Source organism: Canis aureus, chromosome 29 (genome assembly GCF_053574225.1).
Source record: "Canis aureus isolate CA01 chromosome 29, VMU_Caureus_v.1.0, whole genome shotgun sequence".
NCBI lineage: Eukaryota > Metazoa > Chordata > Mammalia > Carnivora > Canidae > Canis > Canis aureus.
Genome location: NC_135639.1, coordinates 7,620,111 through 7,640,100, shown reverse-complemented (window position 1 = coordinate 7,640,100; position 19,990 = coordinate 7,620,111). Strand labels below are relative to the sequence as shown.

The 19,990-nt window shown below is 52.4% G+C and overlaps 1 long non-coding RNA gene across 2 annotated transcripts; it reads right to left on the bottom strand.

The window, feature by feature from the left end:
- Positions 1 to 10,669: 10,669 nt before the first annotated feature.
- Positions 10,670 to 19,142, bottom strand: LOC144300975 (uncharacterized). Of its 2 annotated transcripts, XR_013367720.1 has the most exons (4): positions 16,879 to 19,142; positions 13,150 to 13,286; positions 12,645 to 12,865; positions 10,670 to 12,401 (listed from the first exon to the last, which is right to left on the bottom strand). It is a non-coding gene; the product is annotated as an uncharacterized LOC144300975 (long non-coding RNA). The 2 variants fall into 2 exon arrangements; XR_013367719.1 differs by having other exon boundaries at positions 10,670 to 12,865.
- Positions 19,143 to 19,990: the final 848 nt, after the last annotated feature.

Here is a 19,990-nt window from a genome sequence, read left to right as displayed (position 1 = left end):
CTGTTTCTCCCTCTTCCTCTGCCCCACCTCCCCACTCATGCTCTTTCTCTTTGGTGCTCTCTCTCAAATAAATAAGTAAATTCTTTTTATTTTTTATTATTTTTTTAAGATTTTATTTATTCATGAGAGACACAGAGAGAGAGGTAGAGACACAGGCAGAAGGAGAAGCAGGCTCCATGCAAGGAGCCCGACATGGGACTCCATCCCGAGACTCCAGGATCATGCCCTGGGCCGAAGGCAGACGCTCAACTGCTGAGCCACGCAAGTGTCCCAGTAAATTCTTTTTTAAAAAAGAAAAAAGGGGGAAAAAAAAGAATTGTTCCTCCCTCAGAGCGTCATGGTGAAGATTAACACAGGAGACTCATCCATGGGAGACCTCCACACTATCTGGCACATGGGACGTACTCCAATAAATGTTAGATGTTTTTATGTAAGGGTGGATGTAAAATGCCACAGAGAACTTCGAAAGAACTACCAGCAACATGCTTTTAATTTATAAGCCTTCCTAACCCACTAATATAGCTAGTCTCCTCCCCCAGCAAAATCCATACAGCTTTCCAAAAGTATCAAGATTGATGATACCCTCGGTCCAAGCATCAACCAAGTCAGCCATCAAAACCCGGCCGTCCCATCTCCTGCAGCTGTGTTGATGGCCTGGCACCGGGGCCTGTGATTTGTTAGCAAGGTCCATGAAGCCGGGGAGCCAAGGCTGAAAGATCTGTTTAATTCCCACTTTCCACGGGGTTGTTATTCGGCTCAACCCCCTTCAGCCCCAGAGTGAATCACAAGCTGCCAGCCTCTCTGCTCAGGGGGAGACTCACAGATCAACGGCTGCCACCCCACGTCTTGCCAAAGTGCTGTCCAGTGGTCACTGGCACCTGGGAATCAGCAAGTCAGTTTGATTAGACCTCGGGGTAGTTCCTGATAACAACCCTTCCTTCCTGCCCTCCCCAAGCACTGGCTCCCGAACCAACGGAGATCTGCCGGGGGGATGACCCCTGGTTTGAGGTTCACGTTCCTTAGCTGCTGAAACAGGTTGGAGGTGAGGTGCCCGCTACGCGAGGAGACCTGTGGTTGGCTGTGAAATTAATGACTTTCCTTTCTGACCCCCCTGCATGCATAATCACCCCAGGCAGTAAACAACCAAGAGCCCAAAGAAAACACTTATTGCCATAAACACCCGCTGTGTTATCATGAATTTATCATGAATTCGGAGTTCTATCTGGATGAACACATTTTTTAAAAACGCTCTTAAAAATGAAACCATGCAGGAAAGGATGGTAGCTTTCTGGAAAAGTCAGGAGGCTGGGAGGAACCTCTCAGGGCCTCCTGGCCGAAATCACCAATTGCATCGGGATGGGGTGAGAACACGCAGGTTAACCCCGTGTTTGCACTGATAGGTCGCAGGGCAGTCCGGCCTCCCCCTGGCCAAACACACTCTCCAGGTGTTTTGTAACGGGTGCCCAAAGCCAAGTCTCTCCAGGCAGCACGAAGCCTCCAGTCTGAGGAGGGCCCAGGAAGAGGGGTGGGGGGCTCAGAATGGCCCCCTGGCAGGCGATTTCAGTGGAAGCTTTGTCTGAGATTGGGAGACATAAGGGCAACCCCACGCAGGCCAATGGAAGCCAAGAGAAGAACTAGAAGGAAATCCATTTACGAAGGCCCGGTTTGCACTGTAAGATATTAATCCTTCCCCTTCTTAAAATTCATTCCTTAGCAAATTTAGCTAATAAGGATAAAGTGTTCCCTCCTTGGGCACTTAATCTGTGTCAGGCACTGGAATTAGCATTTCACGTACATCCTCTCCAAGGCCCCACGCTGGGCCCTGCGGATTTGCTGCCTAAAGGGACCCACAATTGTCTCCCCTCTGCTGATGAGTCTAGGGAGTGAAAATAATTTATTTCCCAGGCCCCACTGAAGTGAGGGGTGATCATTCACCATAATTCTAGCCAACAAGACATCAGCCAAAGGCAGGCTCCCCTTCTGAAAACAGAATACTTTGTTCTTCTTTCTGACCAGAACACAAACCAGAGGCACCAGAGGCAGGTGTTGGAGCGATCATTTTGAGGCCATGAGGCAGCAAGCATGAGGACAGAACCAATATTCTAAGAGTTGGAAAAAAAAAAAAAAAAAAAAAAGGAGAAGAAGAATGTGGGCTGCTGTTGGGAGCCACGCCAATAACCTTGGACCATCTACTCCAAACTTCTGGTGAAGGCAGTTTAAAAAATAACCCCTCTTCATCTATGCCAGTGTTAGCTGAGCATTCTGTTACTCCCAGTGAAGAACGTTTTGAACCAACAGATTCCCATTCTACAGATGAGAAAACCAAGGCTCGGAGAGATGAGGTGACCCACTGTCGTCCCCACCAAGGTAAGTAGTGGTTCTAGGATTCACTCTGACTCTGACCCTACCGTCAGGGTCCTGGCCTAAGCCAGGAATCACCTGCATAAACTCTGCAAACTTTTTTGACTGTCACATTTCTCAAGTGCATGACCCCAGGAACAAGCCTGGAACAAACCAGATATGCAACCGACAGCCATCATTACAGCTAATGATAATATGAATCCTGATAACAGCTAACGTTTATCGAGTGCACACACGCCGTACCCACCCGTCCCATTTAACCCGACAAGGCCCTCTGGGGTGTTTACTCTTATAATCACTACTTTGCACCAAACGGAACCAGGACACAGAGTGGATAAGGGACTTGCCCAAGGTCTCCCAGCCAGTGAGTGGCTGAGCCGGGTTACGAAGCAGGGCCCCAAAGCCCACGTGCTAGCTACCGAGCTGTGGGCAGGAGGAGTGCGCTCAGCAGCACTGGTGTGCCTCCCCGTGCCCTTCGACTATCCCCAGCCACCCCCAGGCCTAGCAGGGTTCCACGAGGTCTGTCACCTGTCAGAGGGAAGGGAGTGCGAGGCCTGACCACCCTTCTCTGGTCCCTAGCTAAGCTCTGTTCCTGAGCCTGCAGACAGACCCCACCTTTGTGCTCTTGGTCTGGTACTCGTCATAAGAGGCAGCTGCCCACTAGGCAGATTTCCCCAAGTGGAGGATCTCAGTCCGAAACAGAAAAACAGGGAGCCCCTTCTCTAGCTCTGTTTCCCTCCCCTTTACGTTTGTCATATTAAAAATTACTTTGGCAGCGCCACGAAGCCCTGAACTTGCAGCCAGAAGGCTCCAGCTCCTCTTGCCAGCAGCGTGCTGCATGACCTTGGACAAGTCACCCCTCTATGCCTCACCTTCCCCAACTGGGAGCTGCCTCAGAAAGCCAACATGTGGGGTGCCTGGGTGGCTCAGCGGTTGAGCGTCTGCCTTTGGCTCAGGTCGTGATCCCAGGGTCCTGGGATCGAGTCCCACATCGGGCTCCCCACAGGGAGCCTGCTTCTCCCTCTGCCTGTGTCTCTGCCTCTCTGTGGTGTGTCTCTCATGAATAAATAAATAAAATCTTAAAAAAAAAAAAAAAAAAAAAAGGAAGCCAACAAGGAAGTTTGAAGAAAGTCGAAGAGGAAATGCAGGTGGAGAAAGAAACACGGATGGTTCTTTGCCCACAGAAAGCTCCTAGATTTCAGAAGATCAGGTGGTGTCCTTTCCCCTTTGCACTCGGCAGAGGCCACCAGGGTGTTGCTGTCACCCACCCACCGACTGGCAGGACTGTCATTGGAGGTGGGGTGGACCGGCACCCAGCCACCCAGACTAGAAGCCAGGCCACCCACATTCAAACACTGGCGCCTCCTCTCTCAGCTCACTCTGCCTCGGTCGCCTCATCTGTAAAAAAAGAATAGGAATAGCACCTGCCCCATGAGGTCGTGGGGAGGACTTGTTGAATAAGCACAGGTAAAAACATCTGAGCGGTGCCCGGCACACAGACGCTCTCGACAGATGTTGGTTTTCAGCGGGGAGGGTCGTCCAGATCCGTTCGCTGCCTACAGTCTTTCAGGGGAGGGAGGACAGGGGTTGTCTTGATGCTAACCAGTGGAACAGGGGAGGAGCGGCCGCCCCAGCTTATAGAGATGGGAACCGAGGTTAAGTGAGTTGTCCAAGGTCACACAGCTATGATACCGCCCCTGCAGCTCAGACCAGGTCATCTGGTCCGTCTCCTGTCTTTCACGGTCTCCATGGACTGTGTTGGGGACCACAGTCCAGGGCTCCTGGCCTTCTCCGACAGGATCCCCTGAGGTCCAAGGGCTCAGCCAGGACTCAAAGAAGGAGGACAGACCTTCTGGGGACACCCGGGGTGGATTCCTCTGCCCCTCACAGCCACCACCCTGCTCTACTGCAGAGGCTCAAGCCCCACCCCTCCCTGGCCTTTTGTTGTTGTTGTTAAGATTTTATTTATTTATTCATGAGAGACAGAGAGAGAGAGAGAGAGAGAGAGGCAGAGACACAGGCAAAGGGAGAAGCAGGCTCCATGCAGGGAGTCCGATGTGGGACTCGATCCCGGGACCCCAGGATCACGCCCTGGGCTGAAGGCAGTCAACTGCTGAGCCATCCAGGTGTCCCTACTCCCTGGCATTTTTGGATGGAAAATACATGGGGGTCACACAACCCTTATCACCTCGGTTCTCTGTAACACGATACATGTTCTTTGTATGTGGCAAGGAAGGACGTCTCCGACACATTTCAAAATGCCTAAAGTTGTGGGACAAGACAGCTGATTCTGCGTCAGGTCAGGGCTAATCCAGGCGAGGCGGGCTGGAGCAGCGCAGGGAGACAGCTTTCCACGGTGACCACCCCCACCCCAGGCGTGCTTCTGCCTCCCTCCCACTCCTGTGAGGACTCCCTGCCACCAAGACAATTTTTTCAGTTTTGCCTTTCTTTGTTTTATGAAAACAAAGGTTGGTGTTTGGTTTTGCTTGTTAGCTCTCAAAATACAAAATCATGTTTGAGGATTGAGTTCACTGCTCCAAAAAACACCTGTCACAGCTTTCCCCGCCCCCCCCAATCAAATTTCCACATGCCTACAGAGGAATGCCACCACCGAGCAGACACCCCCAGAATGTAGGGGAGCACCCCACAGATGTGTAATGCTGCACAGGAGGCCCCACCACCAGGGAGCCGTGCTGAGCCTCCCCCCGTGTTTCCAATAAACATCGTGGCCAGAACCAGGGTCCAAGAGGCCACAGAAGGCCCCACTCTGGACTCCGGTAAACAGCAGAGACTGATGTACCTGTGGTTACAGGCGCCACGAGAAAAGAGGGTGCCAGCTATTTCTGAGGATCTGGCTTCCAGCAGGCATCAGCAATACAGACACAGCATGGGAATGAATATCCCAGCGCCAGACCAGGGCTCCGGGACGCCCATCTCACAGGCTGCCCACCTGCGGCCTTGCTCGCTGCAGCAGGTGCGTGCTGGGCACTCAGCCTGTCCCTCGGGACCCCTGACCCCTCTCGGCCTCTCAGTCCAGAGGTTTCCCTTCACGAGGGCGGGTCACAGGTCACTAACTCCCTGGCCTCTAAGAGCCGTGAGACCTTGGGAGCCATCCTGAGGCTCCTGCCCCAGCCTCCGGGGGGCCCTTTCCACCATGGTTCAAGCAGTGAGTGACTACCAGCATCTCCTAGTACCTCGACAGTCTGCTGTTCACAGAGCTGCTGGCGAGAATTGTGATTTACCTGCTTCACAGAGAAGGCAACAGAGAAGTGAGATTGAGGAGTTTGTCCCAATGCTTCCACCCCATTCTTGGTCCCCAGCATCATGCTGGGCACTCAAGAGGCATCTGAAAAAGAATGTCTGTAGTCCATAGACTCCTGATAGGTCAACGCTAAGCCAAGGGAGAAGACACGGGGTGGGGGGGGAGAGACAAGGGGGTTCCTGAAAGGCTTTGAGGAACATCAAATCACATGAGCGGGAACAGACACCACAGACGTGTGAGCCCAGAGCTGGAGGGTGTTCAGGAGAATATGTTTGGTTGCAAGTGAAAGAACCCCAAATCAATTACCTTAAGAAAAAAAAATTGGAGAAGTATATAACAGGGCAGCTTGGGGCGCTGCAGTCAGGCATGGCTGGATCCAGGGTCTGAAATGATCAAGGCCCTTGGACTTCCCTTCCTGGCTGTCTCCTGGTCCACCGTTCTTCTGTGCTCCTTGACCCTCCTACTTAGGCTCTGTTCATGCAGCAGAACGTGGCAGCTGGCAGCCCCTCCATCTTACCTTCCAGCCCGTGTGCCAGGTGGCAGCACACCTGCATCAGTAGCAGCCAGGATGCTCCTGGAAGGGCCTTCAGACTGGCAGAGGGAGGGCTGTGGTCTTTCACCAGGAGCCTCAGTTGAGCATCAGCTCTGTTTCTGCCCAGAGGCCCCTCAGTCCCCCTCTCTGTGTCTCCCTCTGTCCCTTCCCTCTCCCCTCCTCCACGGGCCCTGCCCCACTAGCTCCCTGTCTCCTGAAACTGCTCACTGTGTCCTCATGGATTAACTCCGAAAAACGCAAACTAGACGATAACCCAGGAAGACCAACCTTGACGGACTCCACACAGCGCCACGGCGGCAGCTGCGATTAGTAAAGTCTGAGATGGAGAAGGAACTGATTTATGGAGCAAACCTCCGCTGCGAAATTCTAAATGCAAGAGAATTGATCTCCATGAAAATAATTTCAGCAAAATGGAGACGGAAACATCGGAAATGGTTTAACTGTGCTGGACAGAAAACTGGTAAAGGGATTAAATTGGCTTAATGGAGTTCCCTGTGGAATTCTGGTACTTTCTAGAGGGAAACGCATCACTGTTGACTAATTCTGATTAAAATCCTTGAATTCAAAATATCTCGAGGACAAAATGTCCACAGGAACAGAGCTTTGGGTCGAAATATCCCAGCCCCTGACCAAGGAGTTGGAGTTTTGTCAACAGCCCCAAAAGACAGAGAAGGGGGGAAGCAGGGCCCCCGAAGGCAGAGTGGCAGGAGGTGGTCACCGTGGAGGAAGGGAGTGGGGGACACAGGAGCAAACACACCCAACCCGGATCTTCCCCACAGGCCCCTGCTGGGGCTGGAATGGCCGCTGGTTGCTGCAGGCCACCCAGCCCAGGGTGGTCGGCTCAAGTCCCTGCAGAGTCCCGGCCCTGGTGGCTCCCACCTACTGCGTGGCAGCCTGAAGCCCACACGAAGTCCTCCCCCCAGGGCCCTTGGGTTCCAGCTGAGACCAGAAAGCAGAAGTTCTCAGCAAATGCTATTTTCTTTCTAAATGGCATTTATTGTTTTCGTCTTTCTGACCGCAAGCACAGTGCAGCAAAAGGCACAACTTTTGGGAAAACAGAAAACCAAAAGGGAAACACGTCGCTCCTACTCCACGGCAGGAGGACACAGCCACGGAGGGACCCCTGCTGTGCCGCGTGGCCCCTCGAGCCACCCAGAGCAGGGGCTTCCCATTCTTCCCCCTCGTCACCCTCTGATGAGTCAGTCCTGAGGGGTGGCCGGATGGGGAAGTAGGTGACTCCAGGCCGCTGCCTCTGTCATCCTACCAGGGCCTTATCAGGCTAGGACTCTTGTTACTCCTATTTTGTAGAAGAAGGAAAGGAGCCAGAGAGGTGAGGTTATTTGACCAAGATCTCAGAGCTGGGAAGTGATGGATCTGGACTCACACCTCCGGGTGCCAGTCTCTGGAGCTCTTCTAAGCTCAGGTCTATATGTGGAGCAGGAAGGGAGAGGGGAGGGGGGAGTGGAGGAGAGAAGGGGAGGGGGAGGAAGCAGTGGGGGAGGATAAAACCTGAAGAGCCTCTGTGGGTCACGGGTCACTGCCCATGGGTGCGGCCGCCAGGTCCGGCCCCCAGGGCCCCCGTGAGAGTGCGGATGGCACCCTGAACTCCCAGGCTGACCCTCCAGGGCCCAAACCCTGGCCTTCCCTGTGCTGCTCAGACACTTGTCTTCCCAAATCAGGAAGCTGCACTCCACGGCCTTTAGGAAACAAAACCAAACCAGCTGCTATTTTTAAAAGGGTATTTTTATAGAACAATCTCTGGTGTCCTGCAGGAATTTCAGCCCCAAAGCCCCTGGTGCTGTGGTTTCTGGAGGAGTTAACGCACATCCTGTCGGGCAGCCCAGAAGCTGTGTCACTCCTCCCCTCTCTCCTCTTGCTGAGGAGGCAATAGCTCTTTCAGCAGCTTCTCGAATTCCCACATGGGCTTTCTGAGCCTGTTTCCCCACCACCGCTCAGCCCCTGCCTCCTGGCAGAGACTGGGAGATTCCAAGATCCAGAGAAGCCAGCGTCTGCCCCTCAGGAGCTCACAGCCCAGGGGACACGTAGGGGCACAGTGACATGCCATGGTCCTTCACCCATATCCGCTGGTGGCCTGTGTGCCCAGCGCCTCGCTGAGGTTCGGGGGTGAGTCTGCTCGAGCCCAAGGGCCCTCGGGCTGCCCACCATCCAGGTCAGAGACCAAGCACGGGGCCAGCCCGCTCAGAGAAGGGAGGACCACCAGATTCCTTCTATGCAGGGGTCAGGGTATTGACACGGAGCCCAGAGGGACGAGGTCAGCTCACCAGGTCTGCACGGCCCAGGCAGGGGACAGCAGGAACAAGGGCAGAAGTCATGGCAGAGCTAGAGGTTTGGAGAACCTTGGGTAGTTTGGCCCATCCGGGGGCAGTGGGCTCAGGGATTGTCTGCTGGAGTTACCCAGGACACCTTTTGAAAAGATTCAGGGTTGCCCTCCCTTTCAGACCTGAACTCTACATTTGCGGGCCCTCGGGCCTGTCTTGTTAGCTGAGGGCTGTAACACTGACGGTACCCAGGGCCCCCGGTCGCCAGGATCTGCCCGTTTTCGTAGCTCCCTGATAGTAAAAGCTACACACGGTGCGTGGTTAATTTATGCAAAGCTCGGTCTCAAGCTAACAATTAGCAGAGCCCAGATACAAGCCCAGGGGACTATTATCCAAACCTATACTTTTAACCCAAGAAGGCCTTGTGTGGATGTTCAGGTTGCACACTGCACATGGGTGCCTTCACTGAGAGGGGCTTCACACAGCTTGTAGACATAGCACATAGAATGCACAAGGGGCCATGGAGTTCTAGACTTCCTGGCCAGTCTGTAAGGTTGAGGAGTAGAGTCAGCGGGAAATCCCTTCCACATTAACCTACCCTGCCATGTACATACTCACAGGCACTCATTGTGGACACTTGGAGCGTAGACATCCCCAGGTTGCCTCTCCTGCCCCCCTCCCCCGTTGCTGTCTGAGGCCTGATTTGCACTCCTTCAGACTAAACAGATACAAATGCTCCAGTGCCTGGGAGCTGTGTAATTGGACAGGAAGGTAGGTTCGGGTTCGTGTGCACTTGCCCACACACACATATGTGCAACCAGAGTTGCTGTGTGCCAGGGAGTGCCCTTCCCCCAGCAATTCAGATTGCAATGTTGGACTAACTACCAAATGTCTTTCTTGAGCGAGGAGCACTGGGCTCTCATTAGTGCAAAGGCACCATGGGAATTGACTGTGGTCTTGCTGCAGCCCTGGAGTTGCACGGCCTCGCAGTCCAAGGCTCAGGTTGGTTCTAACCCAGAGGAGCAGGCCAGGGGCTGATGGGAAAGAAGCATGTGAGAGAGGTTGCTTGTGGGGTGACTGACTGATCCACAGGTTCTCTCTCTGCCATCTTCCACTCTGCTCCTGGGTGAATTTGAAGAGTAAAGATAGAAAATGGGGGGAGAAGGGAGGACATCAACCAAGACTCTGGGCTAGCTGGGGTGTGGCCGGCACGAAGAATGACACACCCAGTCCTTCCAGGATGAGGCCATGAACAGAAGGACGGCTGGGGGAGCAAGAGGTGCTGTTCCTCCCAAGCATGTTCTCCGAGGGACACACCTGGAAGCCAGCAGTTTTTGATGGTGGTAAAGGCTGTTGGGAGCTGCTGGGACTAGCAAATTGGAGGGCAGGTCAGGAGAGGGAGGGGATGGTAGTGCATGACCTGCAGGGGGTTGGTCAGAGAGGAAAACCAGGCAAGATCCAGAGCTAGACCTGGGAGGGGCCAAAGGGACAGCAGTGTGACGCTCAGAGTAAGGGACAAGAAGGCAGACATGGCAGGGGAGGAAGGGAAGATGTGATATGTCCTGGGGAGGAGCAGCTGGGAGGAAGGGTCAGGGAGTCCCCCGCCTGTAGGTCATGCACCAGCCAGCCCTGGGGAAGGAAGGGAGGGGGGTGGCCTCCTGTCTCTCTGTCTTCCGTGCACCCAACTGTCCTCTATTGCACTGCTTAGCTCTTCACATCATCTTACAGAAATCTGAAGTGGTTCTATCACTTAAAAATTGGAAGATTTGGGGACTCCTGGGTGACTCAGTGGTTGAGCATCTGCCTTCAGCTCAGGGCGTGATCCTGGTCTGGGGATTGAGTCCTGCATCAGGCTCCTTGCGAGGAGCCTGCTTCTCTCTCTGTCTATGTCTCTGCCTCTCTCTGTGTCTCTCATGAATAAATAAATAAAATCTTTTTTTAAAAATTGGGATATTTCTCACAAACCAATCAACGTGATACATCAGATCCACAAAAAAAAGGATAAAAACCATATAATCATTTCAATAGATGCAGAAAAAGTATTTGACAAAATATAACACCCATTTATGATAAAAAAAAAACCCTCAACAAAATAGGTTTAAAGGGAACATACGTCAACATAATAAACACCATATATGAAAAACCCACAGCTAATATCCTCAATGGGGAAAAGCTGAGAGGTCTTCCTCTAAGTTCAGGAGCAAGACAAGGTCGTCCATTCTCACCACTTTTATTCAACACAAGTACTGGAAGCCTTAGCAATCAGACAAAAACAGAAGTAAAAAGCATCCAAATTGGTAAGGAAGAAGTCAAACTTTCACTGTTTGTAGATGTCATGATACTATATATAGAAAACCCTAAAGACTTCACCAAAACATTGCTAGAACTGATAAATGAATTCAGTGAGGGTGTTGGATGCAAAATCAATGTGCAGAAATCCGTAGCATTTCTATACACTAACAATGAAGCAGCAGAAAGAGAAATTAAGAAAATAATCCCATTTATAATTGCACCAAAAATAATAAGATACCTAGCAATAAACTTAAGCAAAGAGGTGAAAGACCTGCACTCTGAAAACTAGGAAACACTGATAAAAGAAATTGAAGAGGATACAAAGAAATGGAAAGACATTCCATGCTAATAGATTGGAAGAACAAATATTGTTAAAATGTCTAAACCACCCAAACAATCTACAGATCGAATGCAATCCCTATCAAAATACCCACAGCATTTTTCACAGAGTTGCAACAAACAGTCCCGAAATTTGTGTGGAATCGCAAAAGACCCCAAATAGCCAAAGCAATCTTAAAAAAGAACAAATTTGGGGGCATCGTCACAATGCCAGGCTTTAAGCTATATTACAAGTCATCAAAACAATATGGTGCTGGCACAAAAATACATACACACATCCATAGAACAGAATAGAAATCCCAGAAATAAATCCACAATTATATGGTCAATTCATCTTTGACAAAGAAGGCAAAAATACGCAATGGGAAAAGGACAGTCTCTTCAGCAAATGGTGTTGGGAAAACTGGAAAGCTACATGCAGAAGAATGAGACTGGACCATTTTCTTACATCATATACAAAAATAAAGTCGGCTGAGTGAAGTAAGCCAGTCGGAGAAGGACAAACATTATATGTTCTCATTCATTTGGGGAATATAAATAATAGTGAAAGGGAATATAAGGGAAGGGGGAAGAAATGTGTGGGAAATATCAGAAAGGGAGACAGAACGTAAAGACTGCTAACTCTGGGAAACGAACTAGGGGTGGTGGAAGGGGAGGAGGGCGGGGGGTGGGAGTGACGGGCACTGGGGGTTATTCTGTATGTTAGTAAATTGAACACCAATAAAAAATAAATTAAAAAAAATAAATAAATAAAAATAAAAATAAATAAATAAATAAATAAAATAAAGTCGAATGGATTAAGGACCTAAATGTGAGACCTGAAACACTAATTTGGAAAGATTTGGGAACACCTCTGTTTATAGCAGCATTATTCATGCCAAGATATGGAAGCAGCCCAAATGCCCATTGACTGATGGATGGATAAGAAGAGGCTGCAAATATACATATATACACAATGGAATATTAATCGGCCATAAAAAACAATAAAATCCTGCCATTTGCAACAACATGGATAGATCTTGAGAGTATAATGCTAAGTGAAATAAGTCAGAGAAAGACAAATACCATACGATTTCACTCATATGTGGAATTTAAGAAACAAAACAAATGAACAAATGAAAGAAAAGAGAGAGAAACCAAAAAACTGAGCCATAGAGAACAAACAGGTGGTTTGTAGAGGGGAGGTGGGGGGGGGAGGGCAGGGGAAATAAGTGATGGGGATGAAGAGAACACTGATTACACCTACCCTGATGAGCACCGGGTGTTGCACGGGAGGGTTGAATCACTATACTGCACACCTGAAGCTAATGTAACACTGTATGTGAATACACGGGAATTAAAAATGTTAAAACCTGGGAGGTTTCACACACCCGCACGCAGGCCTAGCTTTCTTCCCTGGCTCGTGCTGAGCACGCTGCTGGTTCAGAGCAGGTGGGCTCACCACTTCCCTGCAAGTCCCCCCCTCCCTGGGGAGTGGCTTTGCCCCATCCACTCTCCACATCTAAGCCAGCAGCCTGGACCCTCAGATATCTGACACCTGCAGCCCTGGACCCCATACCTGCATCAGGTACAGCAGGGAGCTCCTAGCTAAGGCTGTGGTTAGCGGTCAGGGCTCTTCCTGAGCTTAGATCGTAGTCCCAGGAGAACAGAGAAGGATGGTGTGTCACCCAGTCACATTCCACCGAGCCAATGCCTGGGGGGCAGGGGGAGTTCTTGATCCAACACACTGACCAAAGGGTCCCCTGGGGCAGATGTCAGCCCCTGGAGGATTCTGGTAACCTAGGGAAGCAGGGTCCAGTCAGAGAGATGCAGACCCCTTGGTCCCCCTCAGCCTGGCCCCCCACTACCTCCAGGACAGAGCTGCGGCAGTAGCCACTCTTAGGCGGGAGGCCTCCCCCACTAAATGTCCTCCTCCCTGCCCCCCACCTCCCCAGTCTGGTCCTTCTGTGCCTTCTACCGCAGCCCCACGGAGCAGCACACCTTCAGGGCTGGTCCAGCCCAGCTGTGAGTGTCTCTAATGGAAAAACTAAATGAAGCTGAAACACTCACCCAGGAGCACCCACCTTTGGCATTTGCTTCTCCTGCTCCTCGAGGTTCATAGAAGTCTTGTCATTCGTACAATGGCATCCCTACTGACAGGTCCTCAGTGGTCTTGTGAAAAATCAATGTAGACTGTTTGGAAGGACACGTCTTCACACCCCTGAAAGCCGGATGTATCGTCACCAAGATGCATCAAGAGCATCCCCCATTTACAAAGCCCTTTCCTGCTGTGCATGTCCTCCGCCTCTCCCACAAGCCAGCAAAGGAGGCAGGATTACACCCATTTTACAGAGGAGGAAACTGAGTCTCGAGACAGAGAATCATTCGCCCAAAACCTGAACTCTAATGCACAGAACCCAGACTCAGATGCTGAGACTTTACATCCTGTGCCTGGGGCAGGATGGGATCTTGGGACAGAGGGAATCCCTGCCCAAGGGTGGAGCTAATCTTGGGTGGCAGGTCTGCAAGGCCTGGTGTGGTGGCAGTGTGACCCCAGGGGTCGTTGTTCTTCCTTACTTTCCTCCCTTTCCAAGGGTGGGGAAGGGCAGGGGGACCTGAGGGTGACTCTGAGGAGGCCCCTGGTGGGCCCCATCCCTGCCGTGGATGAGGAGCAAACCCTGAAATGAGGTGGAGGGAGCCTGGCCGTGCCACGGCGGCACCTGACAGGTATGACAGTTTGATCACGGGCCACCGCGCTCCACACTGCCACTGGAGCCGGCACGCTTGCTCTAGCCCTATGAGGTGAGAACCACCTCATCCTCACCTCGCTGTTGCCGGCATCGCGAGACCCCACACCGCCGCGCCAGGCCTCCTTGCCTAGAAGACGCTTAGACTTTGGGCAGAACTTTCTTCCTGCCTGTCCCGCATCAGGGGCATTTGCCACTTGACTTGGGGGTTCTTGCCACTGGCAAACATGACGCATTTTTGCCAATTCCCATTGTTCAATGGCACCCAAGAACACTCTGACCTAGTGCATGGCGTTATACTGGCATTTGGCTAAAACTTCTACCCAGAATGTTCCAGAATGTAAGAACAAGACAAGGGCAGGTGATGGCGCTGATGGAGACAGCACTGTCGACAGTGCCGCACTCGGGCCCAAGAGGCTGTGGGGAGCCAGGCTCCGGGTCAGCGGAGTCAGCGAGGGCTCTCCGGGCCAAAGACTTGGAGGCAGGACATGAGGCCATGTCCCCGGAATAATGAGATGCCTGTGTGACCGTCCTCAAGGGGACACACAAGACGCCTGCTGGCAGATGAACAATGCTGTTTTCAAAGCTTCTGGCAGGAGGTTTACTATTTCACCTGCTTCCTTCTCAGGGTTGAGAAACCTTGACTTCTCACACAGCTTTCACCTCCTCGTCTGCCAGGTTCTCACACTCACACTCCAGGCTTCTAGAACTCCATCTCCACACATCAGGAGGAACAAGCGCGTTTAATGGGAGAGCCTTACTTCCCAGAGCTGGGGCCTGCACACGGCCCAGTATGGGGGGAAATGGATCCATCTCTCCCACAGGTGAGATTCCACTAGGAGCCCAGGAAGGAGCCAGCACTCCCAGGGCTCATCAGTGAAAGCAAAGGGTGTTGAAGACCATCTGGGGACAGGGATGGGACATGCCCTGGGACCAGTCCCAGGTCTGGCTCTTTCCACGTTGCAGAGGGCACCTCTTTCCCCGCGTGTGTGGCATGCTGCCCGAGGATCGCAGTGCTCCTCGCCACACCGTGTGGCCGGCTCAGGCTCCTTGTGAAGATGGCCTGGGGCGTGGGGTCCCCTCTCCCGGCCTGGAGAGCTGGTATGAGCTGCACAGAAGAGAGAAGGGAGCGAGCACAGACAGAGGACCCTCAGCCACATCACGGCCTCCTCCCAGCACCCATGCAGGCTGTGGGCAGCACCCCCCCCAGAATTCCAGCCTCGAGCACACAGATGGACTTTCTAGGAGGTCGAGACGCCTTCCCAATGTCACTGGCTGAGCCAGAGGCCACCAGAAGCACAGTCCCTGAAGTTCACACGCCACCCAGTATCTTCCCTGGGGCATCGGCTCATTTCTGTGCCGGCGGAGGACCTCCTACTCATTCTAAAGCACGGTGCCACGGCTTCATTTGAAGAGAATGTGCACACGCTGCAGACACAAAGAGCTCAGAAAATAGGTCAAACCCAACACGCGCATCCACAGCACCATCTTCTCCGATGCTTCCCTCTAAAATCAAATTGGCGATGTATGCAAATGAGTTGTGAGAAGTCATTACGTTAATTTATCTAATTTCAGAGGCAAACCTGAAGCAAACAGCGCCTCATTCTGCAACACTTAGGACCTCGTGGAATATTGATTTCGGAGTTTTATTAGCCTGGCACCAAGGCCCTTTTATAGCCCAGAGGTATGAGATCGTCAATTTTCTCATGAATACAAATGCTCCCGCTGCAGGGCCCCAACATATGGTTTTCCAAGGTCATTTCTGGGGGTGACCTATATGCCAGGCCCCCAAAACTCAGAATCGGGATCTCTGGGAAGCCCTGGCAGGAACACAGGGCCATCTGTCCCAGCAGGATCAATGGCTGAGCCGTCCTTCCCATGGCATCCACACTAATAGGTATGGAATTAAGAATCTGTCCCCTTACTGAGCATCCATAGCCAGGGCAGCCAGCAGCAGAGCTGAGCTCAGGGCAGATGAGCTTTATGAGCAATGATGACTTCATTGTCTCCTACCTCCTAGGGGACCAATGTGATGTCTTCAGCATGATACATTTCACCATAAAGAACCCAAATTTACCCCCTGCTAGTCTGGAGCTGGCCATTTTAACATACCCCATAAAGGCGACTAAGTATGAGTTTCACCCAGTCTCATGAAAGGAAAGTCACTCTGGCCAGTCCCTCAAAGCAGCCAGATAGGCATGGGACTCCGTTTTAGAAGTGGGATCACAGGGCACCCTCTCTGCCCCTAAACACCTCTTTGCAGCCTATTGTGAGCTGGAATCTCCTGTGCCTTGGTCTCAGGCCTTCAAGGCTGGCACAAGGTAAAGCATACAGACCTTGGGGCACCCGGAACTGCCTTGGAGTCCTGGTTCTGCCTTGAAATGCCTTAAGGGCCAGGACAGGTCAACTGACATCTCAAAGACTCGGTTTCCTCAAAGAGAAAATTAAATAACACTACCTGGTAGGGCTGATTTGAGGATTGGCACTAATTGGCTTCCATAGAAGGAGCATAATGGGAGTGGCTGCTTTCATGACTAGAATCTGTCAGGGTCACAGAGCAGCTTGATGAAGCTGTGTAACGAGTGTGTCCCCAGCCTTTTAAAGAGAGGCTCTCGGGGCACCTGGGTGGCTGAGTCAGTAGGCAGCTGCCTTCAGCTCAGGTCATGATCCCAGGGTCCCGGGATCAAGCACCATGTCAGGCGCCCTGCCCAGCAGGGAGTCTACTTCTCCTTCTCCCTCTGCTGCTCTCCTGCTTGTACTCTCTCTATCAAATAAATAAGTAAAGTCTTTTTTTAAATAAATAATAAAGAGAAGCTCTCCAGGGGCATCTGGGTGGTTCAGTCAGTTAAGCATCCAACTCTTGATTTCAGGTCCAGTCATGATGTCAGGGTCATGAGCTCAAACCCCACGTTGGGCTCCACAGTGGGTGTGAAAGCTGCGTAGTATTCTCTCTCTCCCTCTGCACCTCCCTCCTCCGCCCCTGCCCCTACACACATACACATGCACTTGCACTCTCTCTCTAAGAAAAATTTAAAAATGAAAATAAAGAGAAGCTCTCCAGCATACCTGAGTACTCGTGTTAGTGGCTGCTGACTCTTTCCTACAGATGAACATGGTGGCAAAATGGATTCTTGTCTGGTGATCATTCATTCCCCCTCCTCCACCTCCATAGGGTTTGTGCACCCTCCTCCCTCATCCATCCTGGCCTTGCCGTGGCCAATGGGATTTAGGTAGAAGTGACAGGCCTCAAGGAACATGGCATGCTTCCATTCACCCCTTGAGGAAAACATGCCCTAGCCATGCTCCTTCTCTTCATCCTAAAACGAGAACAAAAATCCAACCCACGTCTGAAATAGCCACCCCCAGGTCCGGCGTCCATCCCATAGACCCTTGATCTTGAGAACAAAGACTTGCTGTTGGAGGCCACTGAGTTGGGGGCTGAGAGTTGGTTTTGCAGCAATAACTAACAAACTAGATCCTTGAGCGCCCTACTTATGTCTCCGGCCCCGGTTGCTATCTACATTTTGGCAAATGCTAGTCTCAATGCTCATGGCATCTTCCTAGCGCCTCCCCATCCTTTGGTTCTATCCACTGCACAAAGTTCCCCTACCCCTGTTGTTCCCCCTGGATCCCAAACCCAATGCACTGCCACTTACAGCTCTGACCTTACACCTCCTGGCTTCATTCCTGCTTTGCCTCTCACCCCGGGGTAGAGCAGAGAGCAGGTGATGGTGCAAAGACCCTCAGCAGAGAGAGGGGCCAGCCCTGGGCAGGCACCAGGCTGGGCACACTGTGCATGCTCCTTCATGAACCCTAGGAGTGGTAGGGGCCAGAATTTGAGCCAAGAGCCTCTGACCCCAGAATCGGAGTCTTCACCTCCATGCAGTGGCTGGAGTTCCAGCTTCTCTGGGCAAGCAGAGTCTCCTAGCAATACAGAGCCCTTGTGCTGGAAGGGATTTATGCAGTTCCCTAGTCCAATAAATAGCCGGTGAACCGTGCGAACTGGCCATGTTTGTAGGTCAAAATGGTCAAATATCGGCAATCTCACAGCTCTACCAGATTCACAGCTAGTCGAACAACCAAATTCAGTCCTACCTCAACTGACCAACATTCAGTTCCCATTTCCCCTCTGTGGTTCACGAAGATTTCAGGAGGGACTCTGAAATGCCCTGCCAAATTTCCAAATAGCCTACCCATAGGGCATTTTCCTGGGACACCCATAGGAACCCCGTGGCCAGGGGCAAATGGCATCACCCTGGCTTGCTAACAGTTCATTTTCAAGTGCGCGGATCGAGCACCAGCCCTCTGCTCAGCCCTATAAGTAAACAGACAAGTAAATATTGTAATACCAAACAAACCAGACTTCTTTGTGATCTCCACTTTCTTTTCTGTTTTATAACGTGTCCCAGAATTCGGGCCAGGGATGAGCTCAATCAAAAATATAATCCATCAGTCTTAGATCTGGAAACTTACCCTTTCCCTTTCTTAAGTATCAGGAGACTCGTCAGTCACCACTCCTGTGGTGACCAGTTTTTAAAGACCATCCCCACCCAAATTCTTTCCTACTGGCCTCCACCCTCAGGCCTGTGGATTTCCACGCTGGCCGGAGTCCCCAAAGGCAAGCTATCTGGTCCTGGGCAGCCTCTTCCCCCCTGAGATGCCTCTATGAGGGAAGAGAGGGACAGGGCAGGAGACAGGCGATCACTGACGGATGGCGTGCCGGGTGCCAGGCACTGAGCTGGCCCAGACCTGCTGTTGTGTCCACGAATCCTCACATCATCCTGGGGTCATGACCGGGGCCTGGCCGACTCCTAGCCCATCCCCATCCTTACAAGGAGGCCCAAGTTCCTCAGAATGTGCTGGTTCTTCTGCAAACACACCCTGGTTTCTTCGGTGTAGAGGAGCTTCCCAGCTGTATCTGGCCTCGGCTCAGCCTAGTCCCCTGCCCTCCCGGCCCTCCGACCTGGAAGTAGGTGTGGGTGGCACAGCTCAGCAGCCACGAGCAGCCTGTTGCTAACGGGACACAGTCTGAAAAGTCGTGCAGCTGTAGTTCCCCTCTGGTCCAGCCACCTAAGTGCCCTTCCTGTCTTCCTTCCCACGCCGGAGCGGAGCATCTAAAATTAAACTGCCAGAAATAGAGCCACTTGGACCGGAAGTGGCCAGAAATGCTTGGGGCCTCCTGACACTTTGAGGCAGCTCGGCTCACGCCACGGAGACTTGAAGGCAGCTGATCACGGGCAGCTCCGGCGCCAGGGAGAGGGGGCACCCGGCCAGGAGGGAGCTTGCGTCCTCCACTTCCTCCCCCATCCTGTGTTATCTCCAGACTTCCTGTTGCTTTGCATCTCCTTGAGCAGATCTGCTCCAGCCTTACCAGCTTCCAGCTGACTTAGCAGAACTGGAAGCAGAGTCCTTGAGCCATCGTGCTTCCTCACAGCCCGTTCACAACTCCTCACCCCCGGGGCCACCTGGCAGCCTGCATCGCTGCGCCCCTTCTGTAGTGCCCTTACCCTGGCCAGGTGGTTGGAGAGACACCGGGGCAGGCGGAGACAAGGCTGGAGAGGTGGGCAGGGGGCTGAGCACGGAGACACCAGCACCCTAGTCAAGGATGATGGGCCAAACTGGTAGGTCAAGGTTGGGATGCTGGCACATGGGCGCTTTCCAAATACTGCTCTCTGCAGGGTCGAGGCGACGTAAAGGCCCGCGGAGGAGAAGAGGCCAGTGGAGGCTGGGCGTGGACTTGGTGGGCTGTGCTGGGGTCCCTCGCTCTGGGGTGCCTTGGAGTCAGTCCAAGGAAGAGACACCCCCCACCCCGACTCCAGTTAGGCTTTCCACAAGCCCTCTGTCTGCCAGGCCTTCTTGAGGTCCTGCCTGCTGTGGAGCTCCCAGCTCTCAGCGTGGTCACATGGGGCTAGCCCAGAGGCAAGCCTTTGTTTCCGGGGATCCCTGAAGCTGAGATGAGCAGGGGCAAGAGGACGGAGAATGGCTAGAAGTTGGGGTACAGGGAGCCCCCCATGCATCACAGAAGGGAAACACAGAGCCTGGGCAGGCTTTGGAGCCCTCCCACTGTATCTTCTCTATTACTGGAAGCTGTCATCACCGGGTCCCTGGGGTAGCCCCGGGAGCTCGTGACCCCTGCTGTCACACGGGTTCCAGCCCCAGGAGGACCCCATGCTCACCA